This window comes from Leucoraja erinacea, chromosome 31 (genome assembly GCF_028641065.1).
Source record: "Leucoraja erinacea ecotype New England chromosome 31, Leri_hhj_1, whole genome shotgun sequence".
Classification (NCBI taxonomy): Eukaryota; Metazoa; Chordata; class Chondrichthyes; order Rajiformes; family Rajidae; genus Leucoraja; species Leucoraja erinaceus.
The window spans coordinates 11,030,464-11,045,098 of NC_073407.1; positions in this window are offsets into that span (position 1 = coordinate 11,030,464).

Consider the following 14,635-nt stretch of genomic DNA (forward strand, 5'->3'; position numbering starts at 1 on the left):
AACCAACAGCCCTGTCTGGACTGACGGGACACCAGCGCTGCTTCTCCGGGCTGGCCATATTTGCTGCAAGCCCAGGCAGGTTAACCTGGTGGGGATGTCGCCCACTTCTCAAAACATGGGGGGCGTGTCCCCACTGCCCCCCCCCGGGTTTTTCGGCCCTGGTTGTGGCAACTGCGGAGGCCTCAATAGGCCCGACCATGGGTGAACAAGAGGAAGATGACTGGACTTTGTTGCCTTCCCTCACAGTGGGAACCATTGTGGGGGGGTGTTTTTATGTTCAATGTTAAATTCTTTAATGTTGTGTTTTATTTTTATTGGTGTCCTCAAATTTCACTTGGTGTGTGAACCAAACTAAACTAAACTAAACTAAGTTGCATTGCACACAGGGTAATTTTCCAGGCACTGTGACAAATGATGGGACTTTACAACTATTTATTTCAGTTTAAAAATTACCCAGTTGCCAGGAATAGACTTGTGCGCATGATCCAGGACCACAACCATTGTTCCCTGAACAAGCGGGTAAGGTGCTGTTTTCACTCCAGCCCGTGATCTCACTTCTCCACCTCACTCTAACCCGAATGTCACATTTAGCTTTTGTGGCAGTCACCTGAGCAGTTTGTTCCTGTAACGATTCCCACAACGGCTGCAGGAAATCACTCAACGTGCGGCTGTTACCAAAAATGCTGCCTGGCCCGCTGAGTTACTCCAGCACTTTGTGTCTATCTTCATGTTGAGGTCTGGGGAAAGTGTCTTGACCAGAAACATCACCCGTTCCTTCTCTCCAGAGATGCTGCTTGACCAGCTGAGTTAGTCCGGCATTTTGCGTCTATCCTCCCAAAACATCACCTTTGTTTCACACAGACATCACCTCACAGCTGGCAGCGATTACCGGAGACTCATTCTGCACAGTGTGTGGCATTAGGACTTGCAGAAAGTGCACCACAGCTTAATATAACACTCCCCCCATTCCTCTACACAGCTCCAAAAGAACTTTTCCTACAACCAATAAATAATGATATTGCTTTTGTTTAGTTTAGAGATACAGCGTGGAAACAGGCCCTTCGGCCCACCAGGTCCGCGACCCCCATACACTAATACTATCCTACACACACTAGGGACAAGTTACAATACCAAGCCACCTGTATGTATTTGTGGTGTGGGAGGAAACCGGAGATCCCAGAGAAAACTCACACAGGTCACGGGGAGAATATACAAGCTCCATAGAGTCAGCACCTGTAGTCAGGATTGAACCCGTGTCTCTGGCGTTGTAAGGCAGCAACTCTACCGCTAAGCCACAGTGCCGCCCTGTCACATATATGTTGAAGAGCATTGTTTACGTGCCGTCCAGTGCAACCATACCATACATGAGTACATTCAAGCCGTACCCAAGAATAACAGGTGGTGCGAAGAGAAAAATACTTGAATGCAGAATGTGGTGTTGTGGTTACAGGGAAGAAAGTGCAGGTTAAAAAAAAAGTGCAAGGGCAGCAATGAGGTAGGTTGGGCTACACTGCAGTTTATGGGAGGACGGTCCAATAGTCTGATTACAGCGGGCGTGCGTTGGACGAAGCCTGCAGCGGATGGTGTCGCCATGTCCTTGGTGGTAGAGAAGGGGGGGGGGGGGGGGGGGGGGGGGGGTTGCAGGGTGCTGTCAGAGTAGCCATGGTGAGTAACTCAGTGCATTTTGGAGATCAATCCCTTCCCAACGTTGACCTTCAGTTGTCTCACTCACCTTGAACCAAGGACTTCCTGTTGCCTTCTCCACACTGAGACACACAATCATGGCAAAGTGCATTTTCTGCCACATCCCCGATGACATTTAGCTGAAAAATGGACTCCCCCAATTCCCAACATATACTATTCGACATGTGCGAGGGGAACACAGAAAATTGCTGAATCGTGTAAATGCTCAGTCGAAGAACCCTTATCCCCGAGGCAAACGTTATCTGGTCAGATTTCACTGACTTTGCGTGTGTGCGTTTAGTTTAGCTTAGTTGATTATTGTCATGTGGGGTTATGGGGCGGAGGCAGGAGAGTGGGTTGAGAAGGTACGATAGTTCAGCCATGATTGAATGGCAGAGTAGACTCGATTAGCCGAACGGCCTAACTCTGCTCCGATGAATTCTGGACTTGTGAACGTGTACCAAGGTACAGTGAAAAGCTTTTGTTGAGTGCTGTCCCGTCAGAGAAAAGACCATGCATGCAGACAATCAAGCCGCCCACAGTGTACAGATGAGGATAAAGTGTGCAACATTCAGTGCGCGGTTTAGTTCCTGCTGTGATGGTGGGTTCTACTTCTATCCGATTTGATGCGTCACAAACGTACGGTAAATTCTGCAATAAAATGTTTAACCAGACGTAAAATTAAAAACAAAAATCTTAACATTGACCTTGAATGCCTTGAATCCAAGTGTTGCAAATTAGTGCAAACAAAGCACGATGGCTGCAGGAGTTGAAGCGTCATACAGCACGGAAACAGGCCCTTCGGCCCAACTCATCTATTCGCACCGAAGCTGGATCCATGTCTCTCTAAACCATTCCTGTCCATGATCCTGGGGTCCAAGTGCAAAGCTCCATGAAAGTGGCCACACAAGTAACAGAGTAACAAAGAAGGTGAATAGTAAGCTTGCCTTCATCGGTCGGGGCGTTGAGTATAAGAGTCAGGAAGTTATGATGCAGATGTTTGAGTAAAGCCACATTTGGAACATTGACTGAAGTTCTGGCCACTTCATTGCAGGAAGGATGTGAGGACTTTGGAAAGAGGTTTATCAGAATGCTATCTGGACTGAAGAGTATTAGCTCTAAAGAGGAGGTTGAATGAACTTGGATTGTTTTCTCTGGCAGAGTGGGAGGCTGAGGGGAGACCTGATGGAAATAGATAACACTATGGATTGCGCAGAAGCTTTTTCCCCATGGTGGAATGTCAAAGACTAGAGGGCATAGCTTTACATGAGGTGGGGACAGCTTAAAGGAGATATGCATGGCAAGCTTTGGGTACCGGGCCAGGGATGGTGATTAAGTACCTCTCTCTCCCCCGTGACCCACCACCCAGAAACGTCCCCATGTTCAATGCTGTGAACTTTGTCCTTCCCCACTCTGAGCTCAGACCTGCATTCACAATAAGGATCTCCCCCCCCGCCCTCTCAATCGAACTCAGGAGCTGCAGAAAGAAGAAAAAGGAAGATGATTTCATCGATTAGCACAAAGTCAGACTGAACCAAACTATAATTCAGTACAAGTCCCGAGGTTGGCTCCGAAAGAGATAAACATCAGGTCTCCTGCTGACTGATATACGTGCTCTCATTTCACCCGCTCTTTGTGAAAGGATCTCCAGGTGTTGTGCAGATGTTGTGAGTGATATTTCCACCAAGAAGCTCTGATGTCAGGTTGAGGTCTGTTTAAAGTCAAAGGCAGTTATAAATAGTAAGAGTATGAGGGAGTGTTGACTTAAACCACAACATATGAACTAACCCTGGTGCTATGCAGGGAAGCTGGCCCTCTGCTGCATATTCTCCTCAGATATTCCAAGGGCCTCTTTATTTGAAATATTTCTGGCTATTAGCGTGCTGCCTGGTGTTTTAATCTTGACTTTACAGATGGAATGAATTTGTGTTCCTCAAACCCATGAAGGGAACTTGCAGAAGTAATGATTGCCTATAAATTAGATTTCCCTTTTTTTCCATGCAAGGTAACAGTTTAGTATAGTATCAGAGCTTCTTAGTTTAGTTTATTGCCATGTAGCAATGTTACAAAACTTTGAGATTTAAAAAATCAAGTCTGTAATTTATCCCATCAGATAAAGCATAAAAAGAAGTTTAATGTGACACCTAATTCACTTTCATATCTCAAGTATTTAAAAAGTTATGGCCATTTTCATACTCGGAAATTAACATCTTGTTCCCTATTGATTTTCTATGGACATAACAAAAACGCTGTGATCGTGTGCAGTCAAAAGCCCATAACCTTCTTAAAAATTAAGAGAACTGAATGAAATTTTCAGTTATCGTAGATTGAACCATTCTGAAACAAATATAAAACAATCTTACTTGGATGACCTGAAATTAAAGCATATAATTAGTTAGTTACCCAAGTGTAGCTAATTTCAAACTTCAATTACTAGATCTAAACATCTATCCATTTCTTAATAAATGATTAACATTTTTAAATAGCCTAAGTGTCCAAATAATATTCATAAATAATTCACAATAAAACATGATTTTTAAATCTCATTTATATTAATTTATAGGCCAAATGGAAGGAATTTAGTGTTCAATTGCTGTAAATTAAAGTCCATTTTAAATCAGCTTTCTAGTGGGTTCCTGTGAACGCGCTGGTTTAGAACGTTCACATTGCGGTAGATTTGTGCCTCAAATGCCCAGAAAAATACTGCGGGATATAATGGGCCCAAAATGAGCTACTCGCAATATTAAACTTTGTATAAAGGGATCTTAAGAAGCCCTTTTTAATGTAAAAATAAGCAGCCTACCTTCTGTTATTTGCTCTATGCGACCCTGACAGCTGCCGGTGGTCGCGGGTTTAGAGATTGATTTTTAAACTACTATAACTATTATACGAGGCCTTTAAAACTAATAATACCTTTTGCGACGGGGTCTTCCAGCGATTTTTCGTTAATAATTAACTAGGGTGAACATCTTCGATTTGAACAGCCTAGAGAAAATCGCGTTTTAAACCCACCCCCTCTAAACGGCGCCAAAATCGCGCACACCCGCAGCGACAGATTTTCAGCGACGCTTCAGGTAGGCTTTGCAACATACCTATGCCATGTGTACCGAGGTACAGTGAAAAGCTTTGCGAGGCTATCCTGTCAGCGGGGAGACTGTGCGTGATTACAATCGAGCTGCCCGCAGTGTACAGATACATGATAGGTGTCAGGGGTTATGGGGAGAAGGCAGGAGAATGGGGTTAGGAGGGAGAGATAGATAAGCCGTGATTGAATGGCGGAATAGACTTGATGGGCCGAATGGCCTAATTCTGTTCCTATCACGTGCAGTGTGACCTTATAAAGAGAATAACGTTTAGTACAAGATAAAGTCCAGTAAAGTCCAATTAAAGATAGTCTGAGGGTCTCCAGTGAGGTAGATGGAACCTCAGGACTGGTCTCTACTTGCTGGTAGGATGGTCTGATCTAACGAGGTCTGGTTCAGCATTATTGCCGGCCGGGTCCCCAGCAACACATAAGCAAACCCCAGGGTGAAGCAGAGCGAGGATGAGGTAGTACAGGCAAAAGCACCAACAGAGGACACACTCACCTCTTAATGGGACTCTTGTTATCTCCCCACACCTTTCTGTGCTGCACATGCCAGGAGGCAGAAGGGGGAAGGGATGGCGGTTCAATGCCATCATCCAAGGGAACTACAGGAGGCGCTGTACAGTAAGGTGCAACAATGAAAATCTTGTTCCACAGACATATAGACAACATACAAATACGTCAATTACACAGGATAGTAAAAAGAAAAAGACTGCAAAAAATAAGACATTAGAGCAAAAACACAATCTATCTTCTTCCTTCGTGCCGTCTTCCATGTTTCAAATGTTGACATCGCTGTCATCGTCTGTCCTGAAAAGGATACAAGCTTCCAGCGACAATCAGTGGGAGCCAGCACTTGTTGCAATAGATGATGGTGGTAGCAGAATTAGCTCGGGATAATGATCCATAGATGCTGCTGCACCCGCTGAGTTTCTCCAGCATTTTTCAGATTCAGATTCAGATTCAGATTCAATTTTAATTGTCATTGTCAGTGTACAGTTTGTGTACCTTAGCTCGGGATACTTCCAGTTTCCAGCCCCGCGACACGGACGCATCTGCTATGGGGCCAGTCAAGTCTATGACAGAGCAGGAGGTGGGCCATGGTGTCCCATTGCTGAAGTACGATTAGTGTTGTGCAGGTTGGTTCAAGAACCTGATCGTTGCAGGAAAGTAGCTGTTGCTGAACCTGGTGGTGTAGGTAGGTATGTTACAAAACCTACCTGAATCGCCATTGGGAATCTGCCCACAGCCAGGTCCGCGATTTTGGCGCTGTTTGGAGGGGGCGGGTTTAAAACGCGATTTTTACTAGGCTGTACTAATCGCAGATGTTCAGCCTAGTAAATCATTAACGAAAAATCGCTGCAAGACCCGGTCGCAAAAGGTATTATTAGTTTTATAGGCCTCGATAATATAGTTATAATAGTTTAAAATTACTCTCTGATTCCGCAACATCTCGCAGCCCCAGGGTTTTATAAAGCAAACAATTAAAGGTATGTACCTTATTTTTACATTAAATGGGGCATATATATAACCCTATATATCAAGTTATCTATAGCGAGTAGTTCATTTTGGACTTTTTATATCCCGCAGTATTTTTCTCGGCATTTGAGGGCACTAATCCAGCGCGATGTCAACGTTCTAAACCAGCGCGCGTTCACATGAACCCACTAGAAAGTCGATTTAAATGGGCATTTATTTACAGCAATTGAACACTAAATTCCTTCCATTTGGCCTATAAATTAATGTAAATTAGATATAAAAATCATGTTATATTGTGAATTATTTGTGAATAATCTTTGGACACTTAGGCTATTTAAAAATGTTAATCTTTCCTTAAGAAATGGGCTTTTGATTATCCAAGATCACAGCTTTTTTGTAATGTCCATTGAAAATCAATAGGGAACAAGATGCTAATTTCCGAGTATGAAAATGGCCATAACTTTTTTAATACTTGAGATATGAAAGTGAATTTGGTGTCAAATTAAACTTATTGTTATGCTTTATCTGATGGGATAAATTGCAGACTTGATTTTTAAAATCTCAAAATTTTGTAACATTGCTAGTGTAGGACTTCAGGCTTCAGTACCTCCTGCCGTGGTAGGAGGGCAACGGCTGAATGTTGGGGATCCTTGATGATAGAATGGAATTGCTTCCTTCATTGTATATATTTTAATACGTAAAATGATGAGAGGCATGGATTGGGTAGACAGTCACAACTTTTTTTCCCAGGGTGGAAATGTCCACCTCTAAGATGAGACGGGGAAAGTTTAAAAGTGATGAGCGAGGCAAGTTATATTGCACAGACAGTGGGGTGGAGCAGCAGCGATCTCTGCCTCACAGCTCCCATGACCAGCTTCAATCCTGATCTTTGGAGTTTGCACATCATCCTCATGGCTGTGCACATTTCCTCCAAGTGTTTCAGTTCAGTCACAGAGTAATCAAGTACTGAAACAATTCCCTTCTATCCTACCTATGTACCTGTCCAACTGTCTTTTAAAAGTTGTTATTCTTCCTACTTCAATTACTTCCTCTGGCAGCTCGTGCCATATCATGCCAGCTCATGCCATGTGTGAAAATGTTGCCCCTCAGGGTCCTATTGAATCTTGCCCCCCCCATGATATTATAAGGTCACCCTTCAGCCTACACTCCAAGGAAAAAGTCATCTCTCCCATTGACTCAAAAGCCCTCAAGTTCTGTGATCATCTTGGGAATCTTTTCAGGGCGAGACCCTTCTTTGTCAGTCAGAAGAAGAGTCTTGACCTGAAACGTCACCCATTCCTTCCCTCCAGATATGCTGCCTGTCCCATTAAGTTACTCCAGCATTTTGTGTCCATCTTCGATTTAAATCAGCATCTGCTGTTCCTTCCTACATATTAGGTTACCTGGGCATCAGGCTCTTAACATTCTGAAAATTAACCGGTTATATTTTTCACCTATTCACAAATGCAAGTTCGGGTCAGTTCATAAGTTCATAAGTGATAGTAGCAGAATTAGGCCATTCAGCCTGTCAAGTCTACTCCACCATTCAATCATGGTTAATTTACCTTTCCCTCTCAACCCCATTCTCCTGCCTTCTCCCCATAACCCCTGACACCCGTACTAATCAAGAATCTATCAATAGGCGACAGTCTGAAGAAGGGTCTTGACCCGAAACATCACCCATTCCTTCTCTCTAGAGATGCTGCCTGTCCCGCTGAGTTACTCCAGCATTTTGTGTCTATCTTCGGTGTAAGCCAGAATCTGCAGTTCCTTCCTACACAATCATTTATCAATCTCTGCCTTAAAAATATCTATTGACATGGCCTCCACAGCCGTTTGTGCCGTTTTCTATTTGCGTTTCTTTGTTAGTCTCCTGGTTCCAGATTCACTTCTACTTGCCTTCCCGCTCCCAACCGATTTAAAGTAAGCCCGCAGAGTCCAGGCAGACAGACTTGTTTTTTCAAATTACAGGAACTGCTCCTCTGCCTCTGAAACCACCGCTCTGCTGCTGCCTGCACGCTGCCTTCACACCGACTGCTCAGAACCACGGAGAGAGAAAGCGCGGCAACAAGGCCCTTCGGCCCACCGAGTCTGCTCCTTGCATTATTCCTCCAGTTCATCCCGTGCGGGCTCACATAGCGGTATGTGTGTGTGTATGTGTGTGTGTGTGTGTGTGTGTGTGTGTGTGTGTGTGTGTGTGTGTGTGTGTGTGTGTGTTTGTGTTTGTGTTTGTGTGTGTGTGTGTGTGTGTGTGTGTGTATGTGTGTGTGTGTATATATATATATATTATATTAGAACCATTGATGACAGTTCAGATGTGAAGAAATATATTACATAAACATACATCATGCTGTACAACTTGAACTGCTGTCAAATGGTTTCTTCAATAAAATTACAAAAGAGATTCAGAAAAATTATTTGTGAGGACAGGGCTCCCTCACTGTGCCTCCTCACCTTTACTCCCTCACCTGGGCTCTCTGACTTTCTCCCTCACCTTACCTCCTCTCCTCCCACTTCCTCTCCTCATCACCTGCTCACCCCCTCACCCACCCTCCCTCACCTGCTCTGCACCCACCTGCCCTCCCTCGCCTGCTCTCCTCTCCAACCATTCTCTCTCCCCACCTGCTCTACCCCGATCTGCGCGACCTCACCTGCGTTCCCTCCATCTACTCTCCCCTCACCTGCAACCCCCCTCCCCACTCTCCCCTCTCCTCCACCTGCGCTGCTCTCACCTTACCTTATGAAGCGGAGTCGGAGAGGGAGGAGCAGGAGACTTTACCAACTCTCGAGCCGTTCCACAGAAGGCGGCCCATTTTCTAGGAAAAACCTGCGATGTGTTGGCCCACCACAGAGCCAAAACCAAGCCTTCCCGCAAACATAAATCAGTGGAACGGAACTCAGCTCTGGGCCTCAATGGGACATTTGTCTCTTAAACCTTGAAACAGGCATTGAAGTTAAATAATTGTCCACCCCATTGACTGAATGATTGATAATTATTTGCCTTTGTTGTCAACCATTCCTGCAAATCTCAATCCTGATGTCATTCCTATCTGGAGTTTGCGCTTGTTACGATCGCCTTGAGATTGGATTTTGGGAAATTGGCAAGATTGGTGAGTTTTTTCATCTGCATTCAAAAAAATGTTAAATGAAATGCAGTATATTCTGAAGTTTAAAGAGCAAACGCGAGAAATCTTCTCTGGATCAGGCAGGGAAAGAAAGGGGTTGCGTTTATTATCATGGGCACAAGTATGGTGATGTATAGGTACAATCTTGCCTGCAGCAGCATCAGCATCAGACACATAGACTCAGACAGCACAAAATATAAATTAGATTTTTTAAATTATTGAACTTTTTTAAAAACGTTTATTATATTATCTATTGAATATCGTCATTACAAACCTGCTTGTAGATTCAAGGGCAATTTCCCTGGTTGTGACCCAAAATGTCACCTATTCTTTTTCTCCAGAGATGATGACTGAGCCAAAATGCTGGAGTAACTCAGCTGGACAGGCAGCACCTTTGGATAGAAGGAATGGGTGACGTTTCGGGTCGGGACCCTTCTTCAGTCTTCAACCCGAAACGTCACCTATTAGTTCTACGTGGAGATGCTGCCTGTCCAGATGAGTTACTCCAGCATTTTGTGTCTTTCTTTGGTGTAAACCAGCATCTGCAGTTCCTTCCTACAAATAATGCCTGACCCGTTGAGTTACTCGGGCAACTGAATGTTCCTCTCACTATCTAGAAAGCTGACCTGACCCAGCATGTACCTCATCGGAGCACCTTGAATCATCTTTATTTGGACTTTACTGGACGTTATCTTGCACTAGATGTTATGCCCTTTACCCTGTATCTGTACACTGAGGATGGTTTGATTGTAATCATGTATAGTGTTTCCGCTAACTGGATAGCACGCAACAAAAAAGCTTTTCACTGTACACATGACAATAATAAACTAAACTGAACATAAATCTAAACTTATGCTGCTACAAGGAAGAATGTCATTGTTCGGTGTCAGTACATATGACAATAAAAAACACTCTTTTAATTGTGCATAATAAACAATAGACAATAGGTGGAGGAGTAGGCCATTCGGCCCTTCGAGCCAGCACCGTCATTCAATGTGATCATGGCTGATCATCCCCAATCAGTACCCCGTTTCTGCCTTCTCCCCATATCCCCTCACTCCGCTATTTTTAAGAGCCCTATCTAGCTCTCTCTTGAAAGCATCCAGAGATCCTGCCTCCACCGTCCTCTGAGGCAGAGAATTCCACAGACTCGCCACTCTCTGTGAGAAAAAGTGTTTCCTCGTCTCTGTTCTAAATGGCTTACTCCTTATTCTTAAACTGTGGCCCCCGGTTCTGGACTCCCCCAACATCGGGAACATGTTTCCAGCCTCTAGCGTGTCCAAACCCTTGACAATCTTATATGTTTCAATGAGATCCCCTCTCACCCTTCTAAACTCCAGAGTGTACAAGCCCAGCTGCTCCATTCTCTCAGCATATGACAGTCCCGCCATCCCGGGAATTAATCTTGTAAACCTACACTGCACTCCCTCACTAGCAAGAATGTCCTTCCTCAAATTAGGGGACCTAAATTGCTCACAATACTCCAGGTGTGGTCTCACTAGGGCTGTACAACTGCAGAAGGACCTCTTTGCTCCCATATTCATAAATTACACGTCAATTCTTCAAGATGATGAAAAGAAAAGTACCATGCAAAATAAAACAGGACATTATTGCAAAAAACCACAAATAGAAAAACAATTCTATGACAGTGCAAGAGATGGTCTGCAAGTTCACCTTACCATGTGAGTCAAGTCATGGATCCGAAATATTTATAGTAATTCTCTCTCCACAGATGCTGCCTGACTGCTGAGTAAGTCCTGCCTTCCCTGATATTATTTGAGGTTGGACAGACTTTGGTTTAGTTTGGTTTAGTTGAGCGATACATCGCGGAAACAGGGCTTTGGTCCGCGCCGACCAGTGATCCCCGCACACTAAACACAAGGGATAATTTTACAATTTTACCAAACCCAATTAACCTACAAATCTGTACGTCTTTGGAGTGTGGGAAGAAACCAGATTACCTGGAGAAAACCCTCGCGGTCACGAGACCGGACAGCACCCGTAGTTGGGATTGAACAAGGGGCTCTGGTGCTGTAAGGCTCTGTTTGGTTCTACTGCTGCACCACTGTGCTGCCCTTGTTGGTGCAGATAGAGTTGGTGGTCGGTCCTGTGCAGTATTGTTCTATGTTACATTCTCCACACAGACAGCACTGGAGGTCAGGATTGTACCTGGGTCACTGGAACTGTGGCTCTACTAGCTGCACCACTGTGTTATTTAGTCTCAGCCAGTCTGTACTCCATCGCATTGTTGCATCTGCCAATTGCAATTGAATTATGCAACATAACATGCAATATTATCTTACCCCATGACACATAATGCAGTCTGTGTAATCTGCAGCACAGCAGGCTTTCAATGTTCACCGTGTCTCTGTAACCCTCTCCAAGAATACTGAAATATAGTTGCTGCCTGCCCCTCTGACCTACTCCACTACTTTCATCAAAGATCATCAAAGACCCCTCACACCCCAATCATGGACTGTTTGCCCTCCTCCCATCAGAGAGGCGGTACAGGAGCCTCAGGTCACGTACTAGTAGGATGAGGAACAGCTTCTACAACAACACAATCACATTGCTGAACTCGGAGTCCCGACGATAGATTTCTCTGGTCCCTCCGTCCCCATTGTTTAATTATTCTGTATTTCCTGATTATTCTGTATCTTCCCTCTTTCTATTTTTTTTGTTTTCTTTATGTACAACTACTACGGACTGACGCAAAACTGCATTTCGTTGTACTCATACTTGTATTTGTGCGATGACATTAAAGTTGAATTGAATTGAATTGAATTGAATTTGTACCTTGTTTTGTATACCAGCATCTGCAAATCATTGTGTCTGAAAAATCATATTTTCAACTCGCATTGACAACAAATGTTTTTGTTTGGTAAAATACTAGCAGTATCAGGCAACATGTGTCATTGTGGCTCCTTATTCTAGGGCAAACAGGTTCTGGGGCTTTCGACATTCTCTGCTGTTGCAGCCACACAGAGCTGCTCATACGATACAGCTCTTAAAGTATGAAAGTGACAGCATTCACTGCCAAGGCTGCATATGTCACAGGAATTAACTTATCATGAGGATCTTTATGAGTGTTAATGTGAGCTGAGCATAGCAGTTAGGAAAGGTTTGGGCTTGGCGGGTTGTCATATAGAAGTACAACCAGTCTGGGTGGAACTAGGTGTAGCAGGGAGTAGTTTATTGTCCTCTGGACTGTAGTCGTGACGAAGTGCAGGTAATAAATATGGCAACCTGTCCAAGACACCGCCCAAGCCAGGCATCTCTTAGTGTGCTGGTCCCAGAATCGGAACTGCATTCACTCTTTTAACTTTACACTTTAGAGATATGGTGTGGAAACAGGCCCTACAGCCCACCGAGTCCATGCCGACCATCGATCACCCCGTACACACCCCGTACAGCGATCACCCCGTACACATCACCCCGTACACACCCCGTACAGCGATCACCCCGTACACCAGCTCTAACCTACACATCACAGACAATTTACAATATAACTGAAGCCAATTAACCTACAAACATGCGCGTCTTTGGAGTTTGGGAGGAAACCGGAGCACCTGGAGAAAACCCACGCAGTCACAGGGAGAATGTACAAACTCCGTACAGACAGCAGCTGTAGTCAGGATCAAATCCGGGTCACTGGTGTTGAAAGGCACCAGCTCTACTTATATAATAATATATTTTATTTTTATAGTATGATGTATATAAGATAAGATAGACACTTTGCTCTGTCTATTGTATGCGAGTTTGGCGATCATATCTGTGTATGGTATATCTGATCTGTTTGGATTGCATGTTTGTCACTTGACCTCAGAGCACATGACAACAATAAACGTAACCTAAACCTGGGCCTGTTCCTCTCCTCACCTGCGCACTTCCACCTCGATGTGTTTCACTGCAACGTACTTCACAGGGCAGAGGACGGACACAAAAAGCTGGACTAACTCAACAGGTCAGGCAGCATCTCTGGATAAAAAGGAATGGGTGACGTTTCGTGTCGAGACACTTCTTCAGACTGAGAGCCAGGGTCTCGACCCAAAACGTCACCTTTACCTTTTCTCCCCCCGAAGGATGCTGCCTGACTCACTGAGTTACTCCAGCATTTTGTGTCTATCTTCTGTTGAAAGCAGCATCTGCAGTTCCTTCCTACAAAGTTCACAGGGCAGAGGTTCAGGAAGCCGGTATTACCTGAGAGTCAACGGGGAAACGATGACCACATGTCAGTCACTCCTGGTGACCTTCGAAACTAATAATAACTTTACAGCCTCATAAACCAGAGGATGGTGCGGGGGCCTAGAGAGAGCCTGCTGCCGGCTTCAGGCCAAGGCAGCTCCACTATTCCCTGCTATCAGGATGGAGCAGCAGAAACCTCCTCTAGTTGTAACTCACGCATAACATAGGTACTATCCCATTGGCGGAGAGCTCAGTTAACTTGTTCAGTGCCACGTGTTCAGCATACTCGGGTCAAGGCCAATAGTGGGAAAAAAAAAAACTTGGCAGTGAACAGGTTAAAAAAGTCATCTAAAACTCAATTAATTACAGATGCTCGCTTGTTAATTCAACAAGAACATGTGGGAAAAAAACTCAACACAAAGTGCTGGACTAACACAGGGGATCAGGCTGCATCTCTGGGGAAGAATCCATGTTCAAATCCTGAGTGTGTAAAAAGGAACTGCAGATGCTGGTTAAAAACCCCCCACAAAATGCTGGAGTAACTCAGCGGGTCAGGCGGCATCTCTGGAGAAAAGGAACGAGTGGTGTTTCGGGTCGGGACACTTCTTCAGACTCGTCCTCAAAACCCCAAAGCGGTCTCCTTGTGATGGACGTATGGAAAGCTGCAGAAGTTTCCAATCAACACCAGAATGGGTCAATTGGCACCAATTGTAACCGAGATAAATGGAAACCAGAAATAAAGCCACTAATAAGATAAGAGTTTGAACGAGTAAACTAAAGAAAGGTACAGATCTAATCGGTTCCATGTGTTCTCTGGCACTTTGCTCCCAATTATGGCATTGTTGGTGAATAATCCATCATTTGAAAAAAGAAAATTCCATTTAATCATTTCACGGGATGGTTTCCAGACTTTCCAAAATCTGGAGAAGTTGTGTGATGCTGGGAAAGTTCTTGCCAGTTGCTAATCCCTCCGATTCTATTAAAAGCTGATGTTTGAAGTCAGAGCTTTCCACACATTGATCTGTGTTGGGAAGAAAGCTCCACCCTCACGTTCACCCTGGGGGGAAACTCCAGCTCC